Below are 26137 nucleotides of genomic sequence, written 5' to 3' on the forward strand. Positions count from 1 at the left end.
TGACCCTAAATGTAAGGCGACAATCGTGCAGACAAGGCTCATATGGGGGAACTGTCCACATTTAATGCAACCACCGGCTCAATCACCTGACATGAACGTCATCGAGAATTTATGGTCATTACTGGAAACAAAAATACGCACACATCTCATAAGCAATAGAGATCAGATAAAAACCGTAATTTCGAGGTGTGAAACAAAATCGGACCGGAAGTAAGGAAGTAACGAAAAAGCTGGTGGAGTTAACGCTAGAAAGGTTAAAAAAAGCGTTAGTAAACACAAAGGATACCACACAAAGTACTGAAACATTTTTAAATAAGTAGTTCAACTTAAATTTAAGAAAAAATTAATTCTGCGAAATAAGCTGTGACATAAAATTTTGAACTGTTTTGTGCTTTGTTTTTTTTTTAATTTATATTTAAAGTAATTTTCCTTAATAAAATAAAACACATACCAAGAACTTTTGAACAGTTGGAATTACCAAATAGTTATTAAGTCAATTTAGCAAATTTTACTACTTTGTTTATATATTAGTTATAACCTTGGAATTTATTTAATCAAAAAGCTTTTATTTTGGTCACCACTCAGAAGTCGTTTTATCCGTTTGAACCGAGCGATCATCGAAGAAACAAAATCTCAAATATGCCATAGGACAAAATTAGAAATTATGTTCATAAACCTCACGCTGCCAGATAAAACGATATATCTCCTCATCGCGGGTGAGAAATTTCTCACTTTGCATTGAAAGTAAATGAAGACTGACTACAGAAATGATCCTGTGAAGTATAGTCTTAACTTAACACAACCAACAAACCAACATTTCAACTTAAAGCCACATAAAGTGGATGAGAAGTCAACGACTGAAAATGCCAGGCGAAGAAGGCAAAGAAAAAGATTATTGTTTAAACAAAAGAATATAAACAAATGTACGATTGAGCCATATTATCGCATTGCTGACTAAATGCCTGAGTAGGTATAAGTATGCACATTAAGGTGGGGCGATAGTATATCGCACTTGTTACGTTAAAGCGTAACAACTCAAATTTTCCAAATTTTAGTTTTTTGCAAGAAAACAATGTACAGTGGTCATCTCTACCTACTGTAAAAATCGTTCAGTCGTTTGTCTAGTCTTTCGTTAAAAAAACCGTTATGACTCTCTCTTTGTTTTCAGAATGACTTCTTTTGTCTCAACTAAAGAGTTACATTTTTAGTTGTCTCCAAGTGTTTGAACAAATTTGTGTCACATAAAGTGCAACATTTTGAATTGTGCCTGTTTACAACCAAACGGTTTGTTTAAGTTACGTGTTATTTCGGTTTATCACTCTTTAGTGTCATTAGGTAAGTTTATTCTACTGTGTTATATCGTATTGTTTCCATTATGATGGTAAATTCGTTACTGTGGTCATTTTGATAAAAAAAAATAAAGTTTTCTTAGTGTGTGCATGAGTTAGCAAACAAACATGATTGTTTGTTTGATTCATTGCACAAAATTACTATCATGAAATTAAAACTATATAAATATTACCCTCGCAGGTTATTTTATAAAATACCTAATTTTTGTTGTTGTTGTTTCAATGACATGACGTGCCCAAACATAGAACACTATGCCACTACAAAGGCTTTAATGGAAACAACCAATATAAGCGATGATAGTACTTTAGATCCATTTAGCGGCAGTTCAGAGGACGATTTTTATCCGTCTGAAGTTACTGCGAGTAGTTCTTCTGAAATTTAGTCACAGGAAACAGTTGCTAAAAAAGATGTTCCAGATACAAATCCCAAAACAAAAAACTGTCAAAAACTTTTAAAAAACTCTGTATTCTCGTACACATCACAATCTTCTTCCAAAAAAATAATAAAAAAAAATTACAACCGCCGTGTAAAGAAAAGCGTCGTTTCCATTGCAGGGAAAAAATATCAGAATCCTCACGCACTGAAATCTTCAATAAATTTTGGTCCGCTGGTGACTTACAGAGGCAAAGGGAGTTTATAGCTAGACACAACACCATTTAAACCCAAGTACAGGTACTCCTGCACTGAAAGTCTTCGCAAATTAAATGACGCCTTTTTCTTGGAAATAGACTCAACGCAAATTAGAGTATGCAAGACCTTTTTCAAAGCAACTCTTGATATTAATAACAGAGTTATAGATACAGTCATAAAAAAAGAGGCGAACAAGGATTTGTAGAGATTGACCTTCGTGGGAAGCATAAGAACCATCCGACTATAGGCACTGAAATTAAGAACAGTATAAGGTAATTTATAAAAAATATATATTACCAAAAGTCGAATCCCATTACTTACGCGCTCAAACAACACGCCAGTTCATAGAAATCGGCAAAAGTATTGGAGATCTATACATGGACTATAAAAAATTGCGAGAATCTGATAATTTAACTCCTGGAAGTAGAACTATGTTCTACAGGATATTCAAAGAAGATTTTAATATTTCATTTTTTAGGCCAAAAAATATCAATGTGATCTCTGTCAATCGTTTTTAAATTCAGATGAAAATGAAAGAAATGATCTGAACGAAATTTACACTTTACATCAAGAAGAAAAGGAATTATGCAGAAAAGAAAAAGATCTGGACAAACAAAAATGCAATGTAGCTGTATACAATCTACAGGCAGTTCTTTCATTGCCAAAAGGATTTTCCTCAAGCTTCTATTATAAAAGTAAAATAAATTGTTATAATTTTACAATCAGAAGGTGGTAGATTGCTTTTTTTGAACCGAAACCGAAGGAAAGCGTGGTTCAAATGAAATAGGAACATGCGTACTTTTATATATTGAAAATCTTATACAAAAGTCAGTTAATGCTCAAGATTTAGACTTAACATTCTATTCCGACAACTGCTGTGGACAGCAAAAAAATAAATATATACTATCAATTCAGAAATACAATTTACGAAGTATTACACATCACATAAATATTTAATTCAAGGCCACTTTCAAAATGAAGGAGATAACGTACATAGTGTAAAAGAAAGACAAATAAAAAGACATTTAGGTAGCAAACCGATATATATACCAGATCAATATATCACGTTAATAGCAACCGCCAAAAAGACTGGTCCACCATACACAGTTCACGAATTATCGCATAATGAATTTTACGACCTGAAGTTACTACAAGAAGAATGGGGTAAAAATTTTTTTCTAAATGAGGCCAACCACAAAGTTAATTGGCGTAGCATTAAAGTTCTACGCGTGGATAAGGACAACATTGACTCTTTTATTTTATAAAACGTCGTATAATGACACAGAGTTTATAAAAGTCAATGTATAAAAAAACAACTTAAAGTCTACTGAATATTTGAGTAGCTACAAATAACTTGTTTTTATATTACAAATAATAGAAAAATATTATTGTTTAGCTTTATGAATGTCATTTCTTTTATACCCTGGTAATTGTTATAATTTTTCAGAATCAATTTTTGTATGTGTATATTTATACTATTGATGATTAACCCTTTTTCGTTCTGAAAACATAACTGATTTTTTGTAAATTTTTAATTATTTCAGCCTACGCCCTCTTTATTTGGAAAATTTGCCTTTATCAGAAGTTAAAAAACGAGATATAGGATACCTGGTCAAAAAGAACATTATTCCAAATAGTTTTTATGAGACATACTATAAAAACTTAATAGACACTTAATTTAGGTTTAATTCATTGATAATTTTTTTTAATAAGCAATAACTTTTTTTCGAATTACTGGAAATGAATAAATGTTAATAATTTTTATTAAACATTAATAAATTGGCATTCCTGTATTTTATAAATAATATTTATCAATTCTAGTGACAATTTTCAGTTAAACAGAGACAACTCAAAATAACACCACTAAGTGTATACAAAAATTTCAGGAAAAGAGTAACAACTCAAAATTTGTTAATTTAGCGCAACTACTAAACAAATAAGAATGAAACAACCGTTATATTGTTTTTAATGATATTTTCGTGCAATTACATTTTTTCCTTGTAATATATTATTAATATTTACGGAAATAGTTTTTCGTCTCTACTGAAAATGTTCAGATTTTGAGTTGTTACGCTTTAACGTAACAAGTGCGATATGAGCCTATATTTTTTGTTTTGTGGTATTGGCTTAGCAAAGAGTAGAGGCAGTGTAATATAAAAATTAATAAAAATCATAAAATATTACCTTTTAGAATAACCACCTGAATAAAACATATAATAAAGGGAAATTTAACACAGCTATGAAAAAATTTCATATATCGGAGATTTTAAGTTTCATGTCTGTAACTTATTTTTAACTACAGTACTTAAGTAAAATGATAAAAATTTGAATGATAAAGAATAAAAACCAGCACAACTTACCACCCACATTGCAAGATCGTTGCTGAAAGTCATTTAGTGCCACCAAATATTGTACATCACTAAAACTAAGTAGTTACCTTAGTTGCCCAAATGCTACTAGTTACATAAAATTACATAAGATACCTTAGAAGGCTATGAAAACGCTTTGAAATGAGTCAAAGCACTAACAACAGCCAAACGTGAAATTAGGTATTGTATAAATGAATGTATCTGCCAACAATTCAAGAAAAATTACAAAAAAAATTAACTCCCCCCTAATGCATTTCTATATATACACGACTTTGGTAAGTAATGACGCAGGGCGTAACTAATAACCAAGGCACATTGAAGGAATAGTAGCAGTAGAGCAACAACAACATGAGCAATGTATTTTGTTTTTGTTTTTAATCTGCCAAAATCACGAACAAAGATTGCCAATTTAGTGAGCAACGGAATAGAAAAAGATTAAATCAGCTGCTGTACGGATATTACCTGTTGAATGTGTTTGGTAGCAGCTGCGACAGAATAAGTTCGTTCGACTGACAATTCGTGCAAAACGCATAGGTATGAAAAAATTAAGGTACGAGTACTGCAGCATACAAACGAATCACCTGTTTTGCACTGTACGAAAGAGTGGAGAGTTGTCTGACTTTTGTCTGTTGCGACAAGTCGGTAGAAACTAATAAAAAACGATCAGAAGTAAATTACTTGAAATTTGGGCAGTGCAACGTTGTTGTTGTACAGCATAAATAATCCCTCTACGATTACGGGAAATGCTGCTGGAGTGACATTCCTTGCCCGGTTATAAATCCGGTTCGTTCCGGCAACGTGGAAACGACTGCTCTGGGAATGTGGCTGGGCAACGTCTACTTATGTAGTTCGACTAGTTAATTGTGGAATTCATTTTTTTCAAAAGCATACAAATGAATAAAATATATTTTATTGGGAGTTAAAATGATAAAAAAAAATTAAAACACATTTGTTAAATGAAAAAAAAAAACTTCCTGGCAGCGGTGGGATTCGAACCCACGCCTCCGAGGAGACTGGTGCCTTAAACCAGCGCCTTAGACCGCTCGGCCACGCTACCTATGCTATAATCACTGACAAATGTGCTAATTCACTACAAAGCCGTTGTTGCTTGGCATTGTTTATGAACAAAGAGCATTTGTAAATAGCAAAGAATCCGTAATTAATTGTTCGAGACAGCAAATATTTGTATATACATATATGTATGTACGTGCGTTAGTTAGCAGGTCGATATGCGATAATTGAGCGTTAACAAATATGATACGTAAATTTGTTAATGAAAGAGAAATTCACATTTTATTTTTAAATTTTGGTTTTTTTTAGAGATATAAAACTTTTTTGTTCTTTGAAATAAAATTCAAATTATTCAATGAAATTCCCAATAATCCGGCTAGTCGATTAAATATTATATTTAAAGTTAAATTTAAAAATTTATTAATTTGAATATTTTAAGGGATAAGCTTTAAAATAAAATATTAAAAATTATTGAATAATTGGTTTAAAATGTATGCATAGAATTAGCAATCATTTGTAAGTTGGTTATAATTTGTGTATCACCTTTTCCAGCACAGCCGGCATTTTTATACTAACAACGCGCCGCCACATGTTGACTTCCGATGGTTGTGAAGGTGATTAATCATTGCTGGCCTCTCATATATATATACATACATATATACATACATCAGAGCTGGCAAATTATAATATTATTTTCCACCCTCGTTGGGATTAATTTTTATTAGAGCCGCCGCACACTGGGGATTTAGTGGAAAAAAGTCAAATTTGCAACATACCACCTACGCAATGTTTAATGGTATTTCTAAATTCCAGAATAGAACCAACAATAAAATCAAAAGGAATTACTAAACTCCGACTTACAGTTTTTTTTTATAGATATGTCAAAAGTATAATTTTTTTATAGTATTGAACTGACTAAGAAACAACTTCAAAGCCCAAGGTGGTTTTTTTTCCTTTTGCTTGAGCCGACTTCCAATTTTTTATTTTTCACTTAGGGTACGATATTTTTATATATTTTAGCCGGAAGAACAAAGGCTGTGAAGCATTTGATTATCTATATTATTTATAATTAATTTTACGAAAAAAAAAAATCATATTACTTCATATTCTTGGATCTGCAAGTTGAGCTACATTTACCTACGGTTAGAAACTAGTATCAACGTGTTGCTTAATAGCGTCTCTTTCAGTTTTAATCAATTGCAGGTGCCACCAGGTGCCACCATGCGCCACTGATTATTTTTTGGCAATGATAATAACTAAACGCTTTCTAGTGTGTGCATAATGATAACGAAACACTTTTAATTTTGTTTTGACATTTTGAGGGTAATTCAGAATTATGAACTTACATGTATCCTGTGCGTAAATATTTGCTGGCTTATATTAATAAAAAAAAAAAAGAAAATTTTATGAATTTTAAAAAACAATTTTTTTTTTAATTTTTTTAAAAAATAGTTTTTAAACATGTTCTTTTCATACACAAATATATACAACTTCGTTAGTAGTAAAAATGTAAATATTTTTTGGGATGTATACTTTTTTCCGCATCTCTGTACAAAAATCCCCAGTGTGCGCCGTCACTAATGAAAGTAGAACTAAAAGGATTTGTGCTTTGAAATTTTATGGCCTTTGAATTTTACTTTCTGATTCCAAGCCAAATGCTTTGCGTGAGTGCAAAATAAGCTCTCTACTATAAATTAAAAAAACCAAAGTAATGCAAAGAAGTTGAAAAATCTATACATCGATAGTTTGCCAGCTATAATATACATATGTACATAAAGGGTCATAAATTTAGGGGTATCGGATTTTAAATAAAATATAACAATAAATATAATAAAATAAAGCAAAGAAAGTTCAAACTGATGTAGTATTAAATATTTATAATAAATAATAGAGTACAAAAAATGTGGTATATGAAAATTAGTACTTAGTACTTGAGTTTAGTACAAACATTTTAGTACTAAAATTTAGTACACAAAAATTTGGTATCCAAAACATAGTACTTTAATTTAGCACAAATATTTTAGTACTAAAAATTTAGTTTGATGAGTAAATTCTTAGTATTAAACATTTAGTACTTTAGTTAAGCACAAACGTTTAAGTACTAAAAATTTAGTACACAAAAATTTGGTATCCGAAACATAGTACTTTAATTTAGCACAAACATTTTAGTACTAAAAATTTAGTTTCATGTGTAAATTCTTATTACTAAACATTTAGTACTTTAGTTAAGCACAAACATTTTAGTAGTAAAAATTTAGTACACTAAAATTTGGTATCCGAAACATAGTACTTTAATTTAGCACAAACATTTTAGTACTAAAAATTTAGTTTGATGAGTTTCGTACTAATGTTATTAAAAACTTTATACCATAAATTTGATACTAAACTTAAGCAGAGGAGACAAAATTTATTACTAAGTTTTTAGTACTAAATATTTAGTACTTTAGTTTAACTCACACATTTTAGTGCTAAAAATTTAGTATCAAAAACTTAATACTTTCATTTAGCACAAATATTTTAGTACTAAAAATTTAGTTTTATAAGATTGGTACCATTGTTATTAAAAAATTTGTACCATAAACTTGATACTAAACTTAAACAGAGGAGACAAAATTGAGAACTAAATACATACGAGTAAAAAATTAGTACTAAATACATAGGATTAAAAATTGAGTACTATATACTTAGGAATAATAATTTAGTACTAAATACTTAGGAATAATAATTTAATACTAAATACTTAGGAATAAAAATTTAGTACTAAATACGTAGGAATAAAAATTTAGTACTAAATACGTAGGAATAAAAATTTAGTACTAAATACTTAGGAATAAAAATTTAGTAGTAAATACTTAGGAATAAAAATTAAGTAGTAAATACTTGGGAATAAAAATTAAGTACTAAATACATAGGAATAAAAATTTAGTACTAAATACTTAGGAATAAAAATTTAGTACTAAGTACTTAGTAATAAAATTTAGTACTAAATACTTAGGAATAAAAATTTAGTACTAAATAAATAGGAATAAAAATTTAGTATAAAATACGTAGGAATAAAAATTTAGTACTACATACTTAGGAATACAAATTTAGTACAAAAAATCTTATGAGTTTCGTACCATTGTTATTAAAAATGTTGTACCATTGATACTGAGCTTAAACAGAGGAGAGAAAATCTAGTTCTAAAAATTTACTACTTAAAATTGAATACAAAAAATTTAGTACAAAAAATTTGGTATCCGAAACTTAGTACATAGTACTAAAACTAAAATTTAGTTTCATGAATTTAATTTAAAAATTTTGATAAAGGGTGATCAATTTAGAGGAATCGGATTTTAAATTGACACAAAACAACGAAAACTCAAATTGATTTGACAATTTTTACTATTTTCGTGTAGAACGATTCTTGACATTTTTTTTAAAGCCAATCCCTTTCAAATGCTGGCCGCAATTGCGTCGCACCGTAATTCCCGCTTCCGTAAACACTAATTTAGAATGACTCGCTGGAGTCATTCGCTCAGTCGGTATCGCGTGAATAACTTTAGTAATGTTGGCTTCCAATGCCTCAATCGAAGCTGGTTTATCCACAAAGTATTTAGACTTTGCATACCCCCGCAAATAATAGTCCCAAGGTGTAATATCACACGATCTTGGGGGCTAATCCACTGGTCCGTGACGAGAGAAAAATTGCATTTTTTTTGGAGAAACTATGGCTCAGTAAATGCATTGTTTCACAGGCTGTATGGCAAGTAACGCAGCCTTGTTGGAACCAAATGTTGTGGAGATTACGGCCTTTAATTTCCGGCATCAAAAAGTCGTTTATCGTGGTGCGATAGCGTTCTCGATTCATTGTTACATCGGCGCCAGCCTCGTTTTTCAAGAAATATGAGCTGATGATTCCTCCAGCCCATAGGTCGCACCAAACTTGTTTTCAATGGCTGTAATGGCCGTTCTTGAATGGCTTCGAGTTGCTCTTCAGACAAATACGGCCATTTTGCTAATTGCTCTTCGGCGAGTTTTTCAAGAGCCCAACGACTGAAATTTTATACGCTTTCACGCTGTATAAAATTAAAAAAAAAAATTCTCATCAAAATTTCCTGTTTTTTAATCAAAATTTTCCGGAAAATTCTGGATACGCAGCTTTGTAGGATTTTCAGTTTTGGTATAATACTGTTTTAGTTTAAAGTACCTCAAAATTTGTGTTGATATCTGATTTGTTGGCGCTGTAATGCATCGAGAAAATGCGCTTCACCTGCAAGAAAAAAAATCGTAAGAAATTAAAGGAATTTGTAAGCAGCTTCGAACGCACAATGTGGGAGGGGCTATAAAACTGCTTACTTGAAATTTTAAAGTCTCCAACTAAACAAAATTGAAAATAAAATGAAATACAAAATTTCATAAATTTCAATTTTTTTCCGAATCTTAAGAAAAAAAATGCTTAATAACTTCAACTTTTTTTATCGGAGTCTTTAGAAAAATTTCGATATTTCGTAAAAAATCAATTTTTTTCGTAAAAATATAAATTTTTTTCTTAAAAATATCAATTTTTTTCTAAAGATTCTGATAAAAAAAATGGAAATTTCCAAGAATTTTTCTACAAATATTCCGTTAAAAAAATTGAAATTTTTAAGAATCTATTTCTGAAGATTCCGTTAAAAAAAATTAAAATTTTTGATATTTTTTTTTTTTATTTTTTCGTCAGTTTTTCTTAAGATTCCGATAAAAAAGTTGGAAATTTTGAAGAATTTTTTTATATTTTTTTGGAAATTTTATACTAATTTTGAAATTTTGAGTTATATGATTTTTGTTGTAGTATAATTTTGCAATTTGTTGCGCTGCTGTTATTGTGAACACCTGTGTATACATATTATAAAATATTTTATTTCGAAGGGCTATAAAACTGCTTACTCGAAATTTTAAGGTCACCAACTAAAAAAAATTGACAAGAAAATAAAAGAAATTCTTAAAAATTAAAATTTTTTTTATCGAAATTTTTCTAAAGATTCCCATTAAAAAATTAAAATTTTTAAGAATTTTTTTTAAATGTTTGTAAATTTTTCTATATTTTTTTATATTTTTTTTGGAAATTTTGTACTAATTTTGAACCTTTGAGTGATATGATTTTGATTGTAGTATGAACTATAATTTTATAAAAAAAGAAATTTTTTTTAATATATCGTCCCCTTAGTATTAAAATAGCCTATAAATTTTTTGATGTTTTGAGAAAATGAATTTCAAACTTTTTGTCAAAAGTAGCTCTCACTCAAATCTCGTTATGTCTGTAAATATTTGAAATTATATTTCCCACTTTGTGGAACTAGAATTTGACAAAATTTTGACCACATATAAAATCGACGATGGAGAATCCAAAAATTCAATAAAAAAATAATAGCCTATGAGCACATAGCCTATTGTTATACTAAGGGGACGATATATGAAAAATAATCAAATACTGAAAACTTTGCAATTTGTTGCGCTGCTATTATTGAGAACACCTGTGTACATAATAAAATATTTTACTTGAAATTAGGAAATAACTTAGCTTTAAAAACTCTCTAAAACAAGAACCTTCTCAAGTTGTTCCTAAAACGAGCAACAAATCAGAGGAAAACTTAAAAATCTTTTATTTAGTTGTCTTTTTGCGTTTTAGTAAAATATAACCTTTTCGTGAGCGCTCCTTAACACGTTGAGCGCCGTCATCTAAACGTGATGTTTATTTCTAAATTTAAACAAAAAATCATATTGACAGCGGTGGGATTCGAACCCACGCCCTTTCGGACTGGTGCCTAAAACCAGCGCCTTAGACCGCTCGGCCACGCTGCCTGTGACTAGGTACACGCATGAAATAAAAAATTGAATAAGTAATTGAGAATGCCTGAGCTTAGAATACGGTAATTAGTCAGAGCTAGAAGAAAGCTTTTGGTTCCAGATAGAGTTGGGCAAACATATTTTCATTCTATTGCTTATTTATTTATTTGGAATTTTGTAGGCTGCGTGCATTGCCTGTGTTTTAATAACTTGTAGCGTCAGTAAGACAAATAAAAGTAAGTAATATTCAGCAAGAAGAACTCTACTTATACATTCATACATTCATACGTATGGTTATATACAGCGTGTAATCTCTCCTAACGGGCATCTCTATTAGAGGGGCACTTCCTTTTGGCGGAGATTTTTCCCCATATTCAGGCTTAGCTACCGAAATAAATTACGCTCTCTTGAGCGGGAAAAAGTTAGCTGAAGGTGGGTGTTCGCCCAAGGGAGGTTTTATTGCTTAATATACCTATACCCATACATACATATAAATATATTTTATAATTTTTTATAATAAGTCAAAATACACTGTCTTCCCGATCTAATGAATGTACGTTCGATTCAACAAATGTCCGAAATTTTTTTTTCATGGGCGATGTGATAAAAAATTAACCAGATTTTTAGCAGATTCAGACTCGCACTTTCTTATACTAAAACTTAAGAAGCTATAAAACTGCATAGCAAAACTGTTTCTAGAAATTCGCATTAAAAACCATGGGGTTGAGTTAAAGAGTTGGTGGATTTTTTCTAATTTTTTTCTAAAGCCTTAAACTTGGATTTATATAATTTTTGTTAGCCAGTGCTGTTGATGTAGTGGGCGAGAGAAAAGGGATAAAGGCTAGAGAGTTTCTTCAAGTCATCCCCAAAGGGCATGCTAAGGAATCTCAAGCGCCTAGCCGGAGCCGGACATTAGCAGAGAAAGTGTTCAACATTCTCTTTCTCTGCAGGATCCCCACAGCTTCTGCAATAGGGGTTGTACGGAATTCCAAGGTTCTCCGCATGAGCACCGATCATCCAATACCGCAATGAGTTTGGAAATTGAATGGCGGGGGATTCCCATCACCTTAAGCGTTCTGTTTCTGTCGTATTGAGGCCATAGTGTTTTCGAAATAGCCCACGATGAGACAGACCTCCATCTGTCTTGCCCTTTTTTTAGAAAGAAATTGTGTAGTTTCCCTTTAACGGGGGCCCAGGGGACAGCTGAAACCAGTTCTGCCGACCCGTTCCTGGCAAGCTCATCGGCAATTTCGTTTCCCTCTATATTCCTGTGCCCAGGAACCCAGACAAGGGAAATGTTTCCTGCACGGTCGAGACGTTTTAGATACTCCTTACAGGAGTTCATCAGAAGAGAGTTGCAATACGGCGACGACAGGGCCTTGATCGCAACTTGACTATCGGAAAAAAGAAATTATTAATGTCTCCCTCCCAACAGCGGTAACGAAGCATTTTGCATGCTTGGAGGATCACGAAGACCTCTGCTTGAAAAACGTTGCTCGTTTCCGACAGGCAAAAGGAGACCGAAATGCTGGCTGATTTAGAGAAAACCCCGGCTCGAACTCCAGATTCCATTTTGGATCCGTCAGTGAAGACGGAGGTACCTATATCCGTGGCAGCTCTCCCGCTCTTTCCAATCTTGCCTGCCTCTTTCCAAGATAGCCCTAGTACAACCCTCAAAACCCAGTTTGCGGATGGAGAGATCAGTGCGAAGAACAGAGAAGGAAGGGGAGATCTGCTTCAAGATGCTACTATGTCCTACAGGAAGTTGTCTCCAAAGGCCAATCTCCTTCAACCTAATAACGCTCTGAGCAGCAATGGATTTAACTTGCAGATCCACAGGAAGTAAGCGCAGAGTAACGTGTTCTACAAGCACCAGCTATACTTTTATAAAAAATTATGCAGATTTAAAATTAAAAAATGAAAAATATGGAAAAGTGGTAAAAATATTTATGAATTATTGTTTTTTCTTGAGCTGTGCTTGGACATACATACATACATACATACATACATACATACATATAGGGAAACGGTTAAAGTACTACAGCAAAACAAAAAACATAAATTTGTTGTATTCAAGAATTATTATTTGTATGTATTATGTATTTGTTGTACACTAGAATTCAAAAAAGTTGATTACCTTTTATTAGAAGTTAACACAAAGTTTAAGTTTGAGTTGGACACCTTTTTTAAAACCATCGGTTGGGCACTAGAGTCAGACCTTTTTTCGCCCTTTTCGAGGATCCTTTTTTAAAAGGTTACATCCATAAATCGATAGAAAATTAAATTTTCCGAAGTTACCTGGAAGCGCAAGTCGTTAGCTATAATAGAAATATGTTAAATTCACATCCAAACCCGAACAAGTCTGGCCAGATCCGGGTGCCCAACGGAGGGTTAAACCTTCAAACTTTGATTTTTAAGACTAATTTTGAGCCCATAAACCGCACCAAACAGTCACTCTTTGTGGGTGCATTGGTTTTTCGGCAATCACTCTTGGATTATCATTCACTGTTGCCATTTCCTGCCCCCATTCTGACTATTGACGATGCTTGAAATGCTCAAGAGGCTTTAGTTCTTGAGTCAATTGCACCTTGTAAGCGTGTAAAAGCAAGTCTTTGTGCATAATGTTCATCAACGACGAGCGTGAGAGGTGCAATTGTTGGGCACGACGACGAGTTGAGGTGGACCGCTCTTCAACCACACTATCGCGCACAGCAGCAATATTTTCTGCAGTACGAGCTGTACGAGCATGCACTGGTGTTTTCGCATCTCCTACAGACCCGGTTTGCTCAAACTTTTGCACAATTTTTCCGATTGTACGCACATTTGGACGATTAAATTGACCGAAAAATTCACGAAGTGTGTAAACCGTTTTCATAATAAGCCTAAATAACTTTAACGCGTTGCTCGATTATATATCTTTCGATGGTTCAAATTGAGTTAGTCTGAAATTTAAAAATGTCAAATGAAATGCAGAATAAAACTTGACGTTTAGGTCAAGTTCACATTCAGCATCGGCCCTTAAAATTTAACCACCCTTTATTTCAAGGGACGCCTCATCGGATATTGTCATCGTTTGAGATCTCGGAAGCAAATATTTTGCTACCAAGAAACGTGTGTGTATCTTGGCTGCAAACGGGCAGTGATCTGATTCGATGTTAGGTCCTCGGATCCTAAATATCTTTAAAAAGCTGGATAAAAGCCTTCCATCAAGCGTAGTATGGAATCGTGATGCAGATGACAGGGTTCAAATGCACGCTTGAAATGCAGAGTTCAACATAATGAAAGTCTATCGTCCACCTTTGACCCTATGTATATCTGGTGTTTGGCAAGGTTGCCTGATTTCTCCTAAGCTGTTCCGAATCACGCTCGATGACGTGCTTTTAAGATCTGAGACGGATGCCGCAGAGGCATACAATGGCACTTCAGCGAACATCTTGAAGACCTACATATATTATGCCGATGATCTGAAGAAGTTCGACGTTTTGGTGGAAGAATCAAACAAGTCGGGCTGAAGTTTAACAGGGGAAAAACGAAATCGCTTAAACTAAATTTCGCGGATCCAAGCTATAGCTTTAGCGTTATGAATTCCAGCATTCAAAATGTCAACAACTTCACCTACCGGGTGGTGTAATTTCTACAGACGGAGACGCGGCAGGCGACATACAAAGCTGAATCGCAAGATATGGAAAATCGGTCCTTTAGTATGGCTGTGAGACCTGGCTCATGACAGACTTGCTCGCAAATAAGCTGGAAATTTTTGTCGACAAATGTTTATGTCGCCGTTTATTGCGGATTTGGTGGCCCAGAACAATCAACAACAGAGAGCTTTGGGCGAATTGTAAGCAGTTAAGCATCCAGACTGAAATAAAGCAGAGTAAGTGGAGGTGGATTGGCCATAGACTTCGAAAGGATCCCATAGAAATATGCAGAGGAGCACTCGATTGGAATCTGCTAGAAAGTAAAAAAAAAGCACTTGGAAGAGAACTCTCGAAAAGGAATTTCAGACTGTAGGGAAGTCAACGTCATCACTTTCGGCTATTAGCTTTCTGTGTATTTAGTGTGAGTTAATTTTTTATAAATGTTCAACTCATACATATACAACAAAAGTGTCTTTTACATTTTTTAAAAAATTATGAAAATTCTGTAAAAATTGTGTAAGAATTTCAAACTTTTTAAACAGAATTTTCTTCTATAAATTTTGGGTATGCAGTTTTATAGCATATTAAAATCTATTACAATAAAGTGCAACTTGCAAGTGGCTACAAAATACCGATGATTTAAAAAAATTTTTTTTCACTGCCATATAAAAAATGTTCGATCGTATTTACTTGGAACGAACACTGACAGCAACAAAAAAGAAAAAGTGTCAAAAATCAACGGTGTTTTATAATCACTTGCAACTTACACTTTATTGCACTGCAATTGAATGAGCTATGAAACTGCATACAAAAAAAATTTCTACAAATTCTGATTAAATATTTGGAAATTTTGGTGAAAATTTGCCGGATTTTCATAATTTTTTGTACAAAGTTTGGAAAAACGATTTATATCGTTTTTTTTTTATACAATAAGTTGCACTTTTATACAAAATGAATAGACACTCAATGAACAAAGGGAATATAGCCAAAACCAGTCAAAAGGCCGCACACCTATTTTATTGTCCTCAAGTGTACGGAACTCGGAGAAATTTATGTATTTCATTTTTACTACCTTAACTGCATTTCCTCACAGCTCAGGAATACTAACAAGGAAAATAACAAAATTAAGCGATGCAAACTGCGATTACGCTGCTGCATTTCATCAGCCTCAAAAATGCATACGAAACACATTAAAAACTTTTCAGTTCAAGCGATGCTGGCAAAAAACTTTTATTGAATGCGTTGAGGCGAGTTTTCTTTTGAAAGTTGGCATTAGCTGGAAGAAAAACAAATAAAAAAATGGCCGTAATTTTGTTGAAGGAAATTTTATATATTTTTTCACACACATACACATCTACTTGTGTTTATTTATATTCACATGTAAGCATACGAATGCAATGCAATGTATTTCCGTGCGTGAAAATATTAGTTTTCAACAACAGCTTCAAGTCTGCCGCTAGTAGGAGGAAATATTCTTCTCGGGCAGGCTGCTCTATCGCCATATCGTATTGCCTAAATCGTGTTGCAAATACCTGCAAACATAGCTGCAGCATCCGCCAAGGCTATTCACAACTTTTTCTGCGCCAAGTCACAATCAAGCGAAAATTTATATTATTTATTTAATGAAAGGTGGGTGCATTTCTGCGCCGGTGACTGGGGAAAGTTTTTGATGAATAAGTCGTTTGAATGGATACAACTCGAAATTCAATTTGCAGATTGAAAGGTTATGCAGAAAAAAAACTTGGTTGAGCATTTGCAAGTGCATGCAGGTATATTGCACGTGGATTAGTGGCAGAAACTGAAGCAAATGAGTTAATAAAATATATGCACGCATATATTTACCTATACCTATGGTTATGCATCTATGTAATAATAATATCGGGGTCATTTAGTGTAATTTAATGGAATACATAAAAAAATAAGTAAAATAAAAAAAAAAAAATAAAATAAAAAAAAATCAAATAAAATAATATAAAATAAAATAAATTAAATTAAATAAAATAAAATAAAATAAAATAAAATAAAATAAAATAAAATAAAATAAAATAAAATAAAATAAAATAAAATAAAATAAAATAAAATAAAATAAAATAAAATAAAATAAAATAAAATAAAATAAAATAAAATAAAATAAAATAAAATAAAATAAAATAAAATAAAATAAAATAAAATAAAATAAAATAAAATAAAATAAAATAAAATAAAATAAAATAAAATAAAATAAAATAAAATAAAATATATTTAATTGTAATATTTTGTACCTGTTATAAATTATTGGCTTTCAGCTAAGCTGTCGCCAATTAATGTAAAACACTCCTTTTTTGGGATGCAATAAAAAAAAAAATAAAAATAATATAAAAAATAAAATAAAATAAAATAACAATAGTGTAATTTAATGGAATACATAAAAAAAAAAAAAATAAAACAAAAAAAAAACTAAATAAAATTAAATTTAAAAAAATATACGAAAAAAATAGAAAAAAAAAAATAAAACAAAAAAATAAAATAAAATGAAACTAAATATAATTATAGAAAAAAAAGTATAAAAAAATAAAATTAAATAAAATAGAATAAAATAAAATAAAAAAAATTAAAAGAAATAAATAAAATAAAATAAAATAAAATAGCTCGCAAAGGCATCTTTTATAGAGAGTTGACGGGATGCTGGAAGTAACGACTCCACGGCTCCGAAGTTTCAGCGCAGAAGAAAACATACCGCTACAATGCCTAGCATACCGGCTCACAGTGCGGCCGATTCCCGAAAAGCTGGCCAAAACTCAAAAAATTAAGTAATTGATTCAAAATTTCTTACTCGGGGGTTGTCGGGGTCGCTGATTACGAATTTGATCTTAAAATTTTGAAAATCCACCCCCTTCCACCCCTATTGGCGACCCCCTCACGTGAAATAGCGTATATTCAAGAACATAATCAAGATGCATGTAAATTTATATGTTTTCGGGGTCGCAAGGTAGCAAGTGGTAGCAGCTGAATCTTGTTTTATTCAGTAACCATTACTTTTTTGAGTAACCTTTAATAGGTTTCAAAGCAGCATATGACGGCGTTGTATTACTATACAGTTTGAAAACTCAAATTTTATAAAAAAAATTGCAAAAAATGTATCTACGTATTGCTGCAGCTAAAAATTTTGTGTCGAGGTATTGATATGTACTAAAGATTTCTCGTATTTTACTAACCTTCCGAAGATGATTCCATTTGGTTTTGTTCAATTTACTCCATTACAAAATCTTTCAAATATGTACAACTTTCACTATTCATCGACAGTAATACGATGCTCAAACGAAGGCCACGTTGCGACTGAAAATACAGAGGATACTTAGGGTACAGGACGTTGCTATGAACGGTTTTCACTACTCAAGGCATTACTGTAGCCAACCCAAAGACAAAAAAACTCTATCTAGAAACTTTTTTTTTCGACTTTTGGCCAGCTTTTTGGGAATCGGCCGCACTGTGCGGCTGTGTGAATGCATGTCTGAAGGACACAGTTAACCCAGAAGGAAATCTGTAAACCACCTGGCAGAAGGTTTAAAATGTAATTACCCGTTTCAAAAAACGGAGAGCCGTATTATAGAGGAATCTAATGATTCCAGCCGAGCGAGAATATTCGCTCAGTGTCGGCAGAAGCCACGGCTGCCTGCGAGGGCTCTGCGCATCAACATCAGATAGCGGAGTCGCCAGTGGTACAACACGAAAACCTCAACACTGCGATAAGTGTTTCTCAAGTTAATCTTGGGACCACAAGAGCCGGCCGTGTTAGACGACGTATTCAATGGACAACGGAAATGAATGAATATATCCTGCGCTGCTACTGCATTTCTACAAATTGTGATGAACCGGAGCACATGACGACCTATCGTGAGAGAATGCTAGACCTGTTTCTAAGAAGGTACAGACATCTGAATGGAAAGCTTACCGAAAATAGCCTTGCTACAAGAAAAAAAGCAATCTTCCAACACGAATATGTAAGAAAAGAAAAGCAAGAGGAAATTAAAAGTGCAGTACGCAACGAGCTACGAGGAGTGGAAAGAAGAGAAGAAGAAATAACACCAGATATAACCGAGGCAACTGAGGCAGAATAATAAAAAAGTAAAGAATAATAAAACCAAAAACAAAAAAAATAATAATAATAATACTATTAAATTAAAAAATTTGTAAATGAATGCACAAATAAAATTATTTAATATATATTGTAAAAAAAGTTCGAATAACACTAATAAATCGAAACCATATAAAATCGACAAGGACACCCAATTTGATTTTCAATAACCTTTTTACTAAAAACCAAAAAAAAAATTATTATTTTGAGTAATTACATCTTTTTTTAACCTCTACGAGCTCCGTTACTTCTCTGTTGAAATGGTGCAGCTATCTAGTTCCTAAGTCTCAAATATGATTGACGTCCTGCGCCATTCACAAAAATTAGAAATTTTCCGAAAGGGTGATTAATTTTGCGCCATCTTGCATTTAAAAATGTCATATTAAAAGCAAGTATGACATGCGTTAGTTAAATAAAAATACACAAAATAAAAATATCTTCAGCAAAAAGCTACTGAAATATTGCAGAAAAGAAAAAAAGTTCTTGGCAGCGGTGGGATTCGAACCCACGCCCCCGAAGAGACTGGTGCCTTAAACCAGCGCCTTAGACCGCTCGGCCACGCTACCCATATGAACGCAATTGTCCAAGTGCGCACTTAGCAACATACCAACAATGATTTCAAAATATGACTAGGGGGACACTATTAACTGTACTGCAAAAATTGCTGGCATACTTTTAGGCATGCGCAGAAATTTGGCAACATGCCCACTAAAACGGCAATGGGAATTAGGGTAGTGGAAATATTATTTGAGGGTAGCCACAAAATACAATTCTTTCATGGCTGATGGCCTTCGTTGCTAGCGCTGCAATTTTTTGGAACTTGTTATTAAATAAGTTAAAACAAAAAATAAATAAAAATAAAAATGAAAAAACTTACTTGCAAGGCTACCAATAAATAGCGTATGTAGAAATAACTCCGAAAAGTAAAATTTTTTCATAAATGATAATAATAATAATTTTTAAATTAATTTTAAGTGTTTTGTGGCAGATTTTATTTACTCGGAAAATATGCCGAAAAATGGTTAATTATCAAATAATGATGCGTTCCAACATGCATGCCAATGCTGCAGTAATTTCTTTCAAAAACTGGTTTAAAATTTTCCCAAACGGTATCTAAACCTGTGTATATCACGGAAAACTATAGAAAACTTGCAATTTGGCAGCTTTAATCCAAAAGTCGGTTACCAAATTCACAGAAAAATTACTACAGATTAATTATAGAGACTACACCATTTAAGATTACTCCGAAATTTGAAAATTTTTCGCAGTAACTAAATTTTATTAAAATTTCAGATAAGAAGTCGCATATGCAACTGCTTAGTTAAAATTACGCCGCTTCACACAAGCCTCTGGTGCTTCAAGTTTTATGAGCTCTGTATGGATAGAGGAAAGAGTTTTAATAAAATTTTGTGCATTTACGTGGTCTGAAATTATACTGAACTGGGAAAATCAGATTTTAACTACTCCGAAATTCTCCGAAAATATTCGAATTAGCAAGTCAAATTTATTCAATTAGCACTAATGTTGATGATAATCCTTAGTAGAAAAATTTAATAATGTTTGCTTCCGAAAACGTTATCTTCAATAAATAATAATTTTTTTTGGCATTTTCATGCTCAGAAATTCAGATAAATATGAAAAATCACATTTTCAGTACTCCGAAAAAACTCCGAAAAACTCCGAAAACTTTCACTTTACTCTTAAACGATGCGTATGACTCTAAAACTTAGCTCAACGAATAAAGTTCATACAAATACATATTTGCTACATGAAGCTTATAAACTTAATAATACATATATGCTGTGAAAAGCGTAATCTTTAATTTTTTATATGTATAGTAATGTGTACAATGATCTATAAACTGGGAAAAGCATTCTTAACAATGCACATAAGCGAAATAGAAAAGATATTTGTTATAATTTTTCATATTATTTATATTTCGCATTTGAAAAACAAGTTTTATGAGCTCCATCTGGGTACTCCGAAAGACCTATAATAATTTTTGTTGCATTTTCTTGCTCAGAAATTAAGCTAAATAACGAATAACTAGTTTTAAGCACTCCGAAAGAACTCCGAATTATTCCGAAAACTTTACTAACTTGCTGCATGTGCTTCTAAAACTTTGTTGAACAAGTAAAATTTATACAAACACAACATTTTTGATGAAAACCGGTTCAAAATTTCATAATGTATGCTGCCAAAAACGTAATCTTCAATTTATTATAATAGTAAAGCGTACAATGATTTTTAATTGATGTGATGATTAATGATTCGTAAAAATGCACATAAGCGAAATAGAAAAGATATTTGTTCAACTTTTTCGTATTATTTATATTTCTAATTTGAAAAATAAGTTTTATGAGCACTATCTGGACACTCCGAAAGAACTTTGAAAATTTCTTTTGCATTTCCATGCTCAAGAAATAGGGTAAATATGGAAAATCACTTTTTAAGTACTCCGAAAAAACTCCGAAATTATTCCGAAAACTTCCAAATTACTCTTAAACGATGCATATGATACTAAAACTTAGTTTAATGAGTAAAATTCATACAATTACAACTTTTTCATGAAAGCCGGTAGTTTAGAAACTTAATAATGTATGCTAAAACAAACAATTTATTACATTAATACGTGTACAATGACTTATAAGCTGCGAATATAATTTTAAACTAAAATATTAAATAGATTTTATATTTTTCATTTACAATTTGTTTGCATAATTTCTTAATGCCTAAAAAATAAAAAAATACAAAACTGGTATTTGTTTATTAAACGGCATCTAAAGCAAGTCTTTGGTTGTTAGAAGACAGTTTGAAAGCACTCCGAAAAGGTGCTTATTAATTTTATATGTACTATACACACATCGCGAGAGATGAGAGTGACTAAACATAATTCTTAACCAACTCAGTTTGAGAAAAACATTCGGCATGAGCTAACATTAAACCTGAGAATACTAAATTAGTTTTTTCTAAGGCACTAAATCCACTAATTTAAGTTTGTTTGTTCTTAGGTTTTTTTGTTCCTTTTATGCAAATACAATTGATTGGTGTTGAATATTAATGCTTCTGATTTGAGCTGATCGCTTTTAAAGTGCCTGAATATTCAATTGGTTATGTAATTGAAAGCATGGAAGGTTGCGAGCTCACAAGCCAATTGACCGATAAACCGGTATGGAAAATCTGTTTTTAAGACAAAGTGCTAAGTGGGCTGAGAAATTCATGCAAGCATGGAAAAAATTTCTTCGTAACTATCAATGATATTAAATATATCAGTAGCTTCCTTAAAAAATGTATCATTTCGCATGCTTAAATTTTGTCTCAATCGCCAGACTTAAAGTTTTGTATATCTCAATTTTAATATTTTTTAATTTTATTAAATTCTTCAAGGCATTCTAGTAATTTTTTCTTTTCAAATACTTTTGCAATGGTCTTTGCACATTTCTTGCTTTGGCTTTGTTTCTTTAAAGGCTATACTTAATTCGCTGCATCATTGTCTCACTCACTCTCTCTAACTCCCATCTCCTCCCCGGTTCAACGCTTGCGTTCTGGACGCATTCCGCAACGCCAGTACGTAATTTATTAAAGGCACGTACGTGACATGAAAACGCAGCTAAAGCGTAGAAAAATTTGCTTTATGTGCTTTTAAAAAAGTGTAAGTATGCAATCGTATTAAAGGTTATAAAAATTCACTTAATCCGAACTACTTTGGTAAGTGTATGGCTGTAAGTAATTACAGTTATACGACATGCAGGGCAGCAGACGAATACTGAGTTGGATAGCAAACGGAATGGATGGGAATGGATAGGTTAGCGGAAAAGGTATGATGAGATAAAAATACTGTGGTCGAATACCATAATAATCTTCTCGACATAAATCGACAATTGGGCAAAAACTGATAAACAAAACCATTTCCGAGTCAAAGTGCAGAGGTAGACTCAGAAGTTAACGAATTTCTCTCAGCTCCGTTTTAAATGGATTTTCCGACTGTACGATTTACCTGGAAAGAAGTTAAATACGCAGCAACCAAAATTCTTAAAACCAAAAAGGCGCCAGGTTACGATACCTAGACTTTTTTTTTCAATTTCAAACGTTTATTAACAAAAAGTGGTTACAAATTCAATCCTCAAAATAATAGCCATCGCTAGCGACACATTTTTCCCATATCTCAGGTAGTTTGTGGATGCCGTGCCAAAAAAATGGGCCGTCTTTGGCCGCAAGCCAATCATCGAGCCATTTTTTGGCTTCTTCGTGAGAATTGAAGCGCTGCTCAGAAAGTGCGTGGCCCATCGATGCAAACAAATGACAATCGGAAGGCGCCAAGTCTGGTGAGTAAGCCGCATGCACCAGCGGTTCCCAATCGTACGTCTCCACCAATTCCCGGGTCGCTCTTGTTCGATGTGGCGGTGCATTGTCATCAAGAAAAATTACTTTGTGACGCCGATCGGCATATTCTGGGCGTTTTCGGTGTATAGCGCTGTTCAAATCGGCGAATTGTCGTTGGTGCCGTGCACCGTCAACTGTTTCACCTGGTTTTAATAGCTCGTGCCAAATCATACCACGCTGATCCCAGAAAATACACAGCACTGCCTTGCGGCCGAAGCGATTTGGTTTGGCCGTTGTTTTTGGCTTGTGGCCGGGTGGACCATACGATCGTTTACGCTTGGGTTTCATCACCCGTAACGATTCGTTTCAAAAAAGACTTCCTTTTGAACTGGGAGAGCAGCATTTTACAAGTGGTTTTTCGGTTCTCTTGCTGCCTTTCAGTCAGTCCATGCGACACCCATCTTCCGACCTTTAAAATCATGCCTACGTCTTTCAAATGTTTGGAAATGGTTTTTTGGGTCACTCGCAACTGCTCTGCCATCATTTCTTGCATTTGACCATCATCTTCATCCAACAATGCTTGCAATTCGGCGTCCTCAAACTTTTTCGGTGGCCGGCCACGGTCTTCGTTCTCCACGCTAAAATCACCACTTCGGAATTTTTCAAACTACCTGAAGCACTGTGCTCTACTTAGAGCATGTTCACCATAAGCTTTTATAAGCATTTGATGAGCTTGAGAAGCGATTTTCTTCAATTGATAACAGAAAATCAACGATGTTCGCAAATCATAGTTTGAAGGCACGAAATTCGACATTTTTAAGAGCGACAAAAATGCATTGTTGTAAGAAACGTAACAAATAATGAACTGAATATTGTTGACAGATGACAGACGAAAAAACAAGACATTTGGGAAGGTTTAAAAATACTCCCAGCGACATCTATGGACTAATAGCTGAAAGTCTCATTTCATAGGTATCTAGTAAGGTTTTAAAAGAACTGCCCATATGTGGATACAAATTCCTCACCATTATATTTAACGCGATGATCAGACAAGAGTATTTCCCAGTTCAGTGGAAAGTTGCTGAAATCATCCTTATTCAAAGCCCAGGGAAGACACCGAGCGCAGTCTCCATTTACAGGCCAATAAGTCTATTGCCTGTTGCCTCTAAACTCTTCGAAAAGCTGATTTTAAAAAGGTTAAATCCAATAATTGCGGAAAGAAATCTCATTTCAGCCCACCCGTGTGCAGATGATACTGATGCCATTTCCAGGAGTACCCACCATTCCCTCAATTGCATCTGATTACCTACAAGAAAACCTTAACAGTGTTAGCGACTGGATGAAAAAATGGCGCATAAAAGCTAACGAAAGCAAATCGGCGCAGATAACATTCACTCTCCGAAATGGCTCATGTCTTGCCGTATCTCTTAACAGCGTTCCAATACCTCAAACAGATAATGCCAAATATTTAGGTATTCTATTAGACCGGCGTCTTACTTGGCGATCGCATATATTTTTAAAGCGAAAGCAACTTGGATTGAAATTGCGATCACTACACTGGTTAATCGGCTACCATTCAGCACTTACACTAGGCAATAAGGTGCTTCTCTACAAATCTATTCTGAAACCAATATGGCCGTATGGAGTTCAATTATGATTGGGCTCAGCTGCAAAATCAAATCTAGAAATTATACAAAGATTTCAGTGAAAGGTGCTTCGCATGTGTGCCAATGCGCCATGGTTTGTACGAAACGAGATATTGCACTGTGACCTGAAATTTTTTTTTGTTTTTTTTTTTATATATCCCCTTTATTTATTACAGTCTGTTATATATTAACAATATGTAATTTTTGTACAATTAGGGTCTATTATGTTCTTTTACCAATGTAAGAAGAATCTGTTATTATTATTATTGTTTTTTGTGATTACACTGTAAATCTTATAGTTAGATCAGTCGGTGTGAGTCGCTTTAATCTTCGTTTGATATTTTTTCCCGGGGCTATTTTACGCATTTCTTCGTTTTGGTGGACTAACAGTCGCTGTGTATGCTTAGTGCTACATTTGGTGATTGTTTCTTGGATAGTGTCTACGTTTAAGTCACGATGTATGGCTTCATTGGAAATAAACCAACCAGCATTTGTTATATTTCGTAATATTTTGGATTGTGTTCGCTGTATGAGCTGGATATTTGTGTTTTTAGCCGTTCCCCATATTTCTATTCCGTATTTCCAGATAGGAGTAATAATTATTTTGTATATAGTCACCTTATTATACAGTGATAGTTTTGATGCTCGTCCGATTAGCCAACTTAATTGCCGGTACTTATTCTTGATTTGATTTCTTTTGTTAATGATATGCTGCTTCCATGTTAGTTTTTCGTTAATAGTTATTCCAAGAAATTTTGCTGCTGGGCAGTTTTTTATTTAGTTGTTTTTTAAGGTTAGATTATATTTTGATGTCTTTTTGTTTGTATATATAACTTGTATAGTTTTGTCTTTATTAACTTCTATACCCCATTCGTCAAACCAATTTACTGTATTGTTTATTAATTTTTGAAGTGTAAAGGTCGCCAGTTTTTCGTCATTGTTTGATGCCATTAATACAGTATCATCCGCGAACGTTGCTATCATTGCATTATCTGTTGTCGGAGTTGGCACATCTGCGGTGTATATTAGATATAAGAGAGGACCTAATACACTGCCTTGCGGTACTCCAGCTGTCATTGGTAGAATATCGGAATATTCGTCTTCATATCTTATATAAAATTTTCGATCAGTTATGTAGCTCTTCAAAAGTTCAAAGTAGCTTTGTGGAAAGATTCGTTTGAGCTTATGCAAAACTTTATCAAAGGCTTTTGCAATGTCTAGGTGTACAGTATAGTATGAGTATAGTAT

At 33.0% G+C, this 26137-nt stretch overlaps 4 non-coding genes across 4 annotated transcripts; all 4 read right to left on the minus strand.

Annotated features, from left to right (window-relative positions):
• Nucleotides 1–576: 576 nt before the first annotated feature.
• LOC129246610 (small nucleolar RNA U3) lies at nt 577–790 on the minus strand. Its single transcript, XR_008582485.1, has one exon. It is a non-coding gene; the product is annotated as a small nucleolar RNA U3 (small nucleolar RNA).
• Nucleotides 791–5324: 4534 nt separating this feature from the next.
• Trnal-aag (transfer RNA leucine (anticodon AAG)) lies at nt 5325–5406 on the minus strand. Its single transcript has one exon. It is a non-coding gene; the product is annotated as a tRNA-Leu (tRNA).
• A 5697-nt stretch (nt 5407–11103) lies between these two features.
• On the minus strand, nt 11104–11183 carry Trnal-uag (transfer RNA leucine (anticodon UAG)). The gene has a single exon. It is a non-coding gene; the product is annotated as a tRNA-Leu (tRNA).
• An 8221-nt stretch (nt 11184–19404) lies between these two features.
• Nucleotides 19405–19486, minus strand: Trnal-aag (transfer RNA leucine (anticodon AAG)). Its single transcript has one exon. It is a non-coding gene; the product is annotated as a tRNA-Leu (tRNA).
• Nucleotides 19487–26137: the final 6651 nt, after the last annotated feature.

This window comes from Anastrepha obliqua, chromosome 4 (genome assembly GCF_027943255.1).
Source record: "Anastrepha obliqua isolate idAnaObli1 chromosome 4, idAnaObli1_1.0, whole genome shotgun sequence".
NCBI classification, from domain to species: domain Eukaryota; kingdom Metazoa; phylum Arthropoda; class Insecta; order Diptera; family Tephritidae; genus Anastrepha; species Anastrepha obliqua.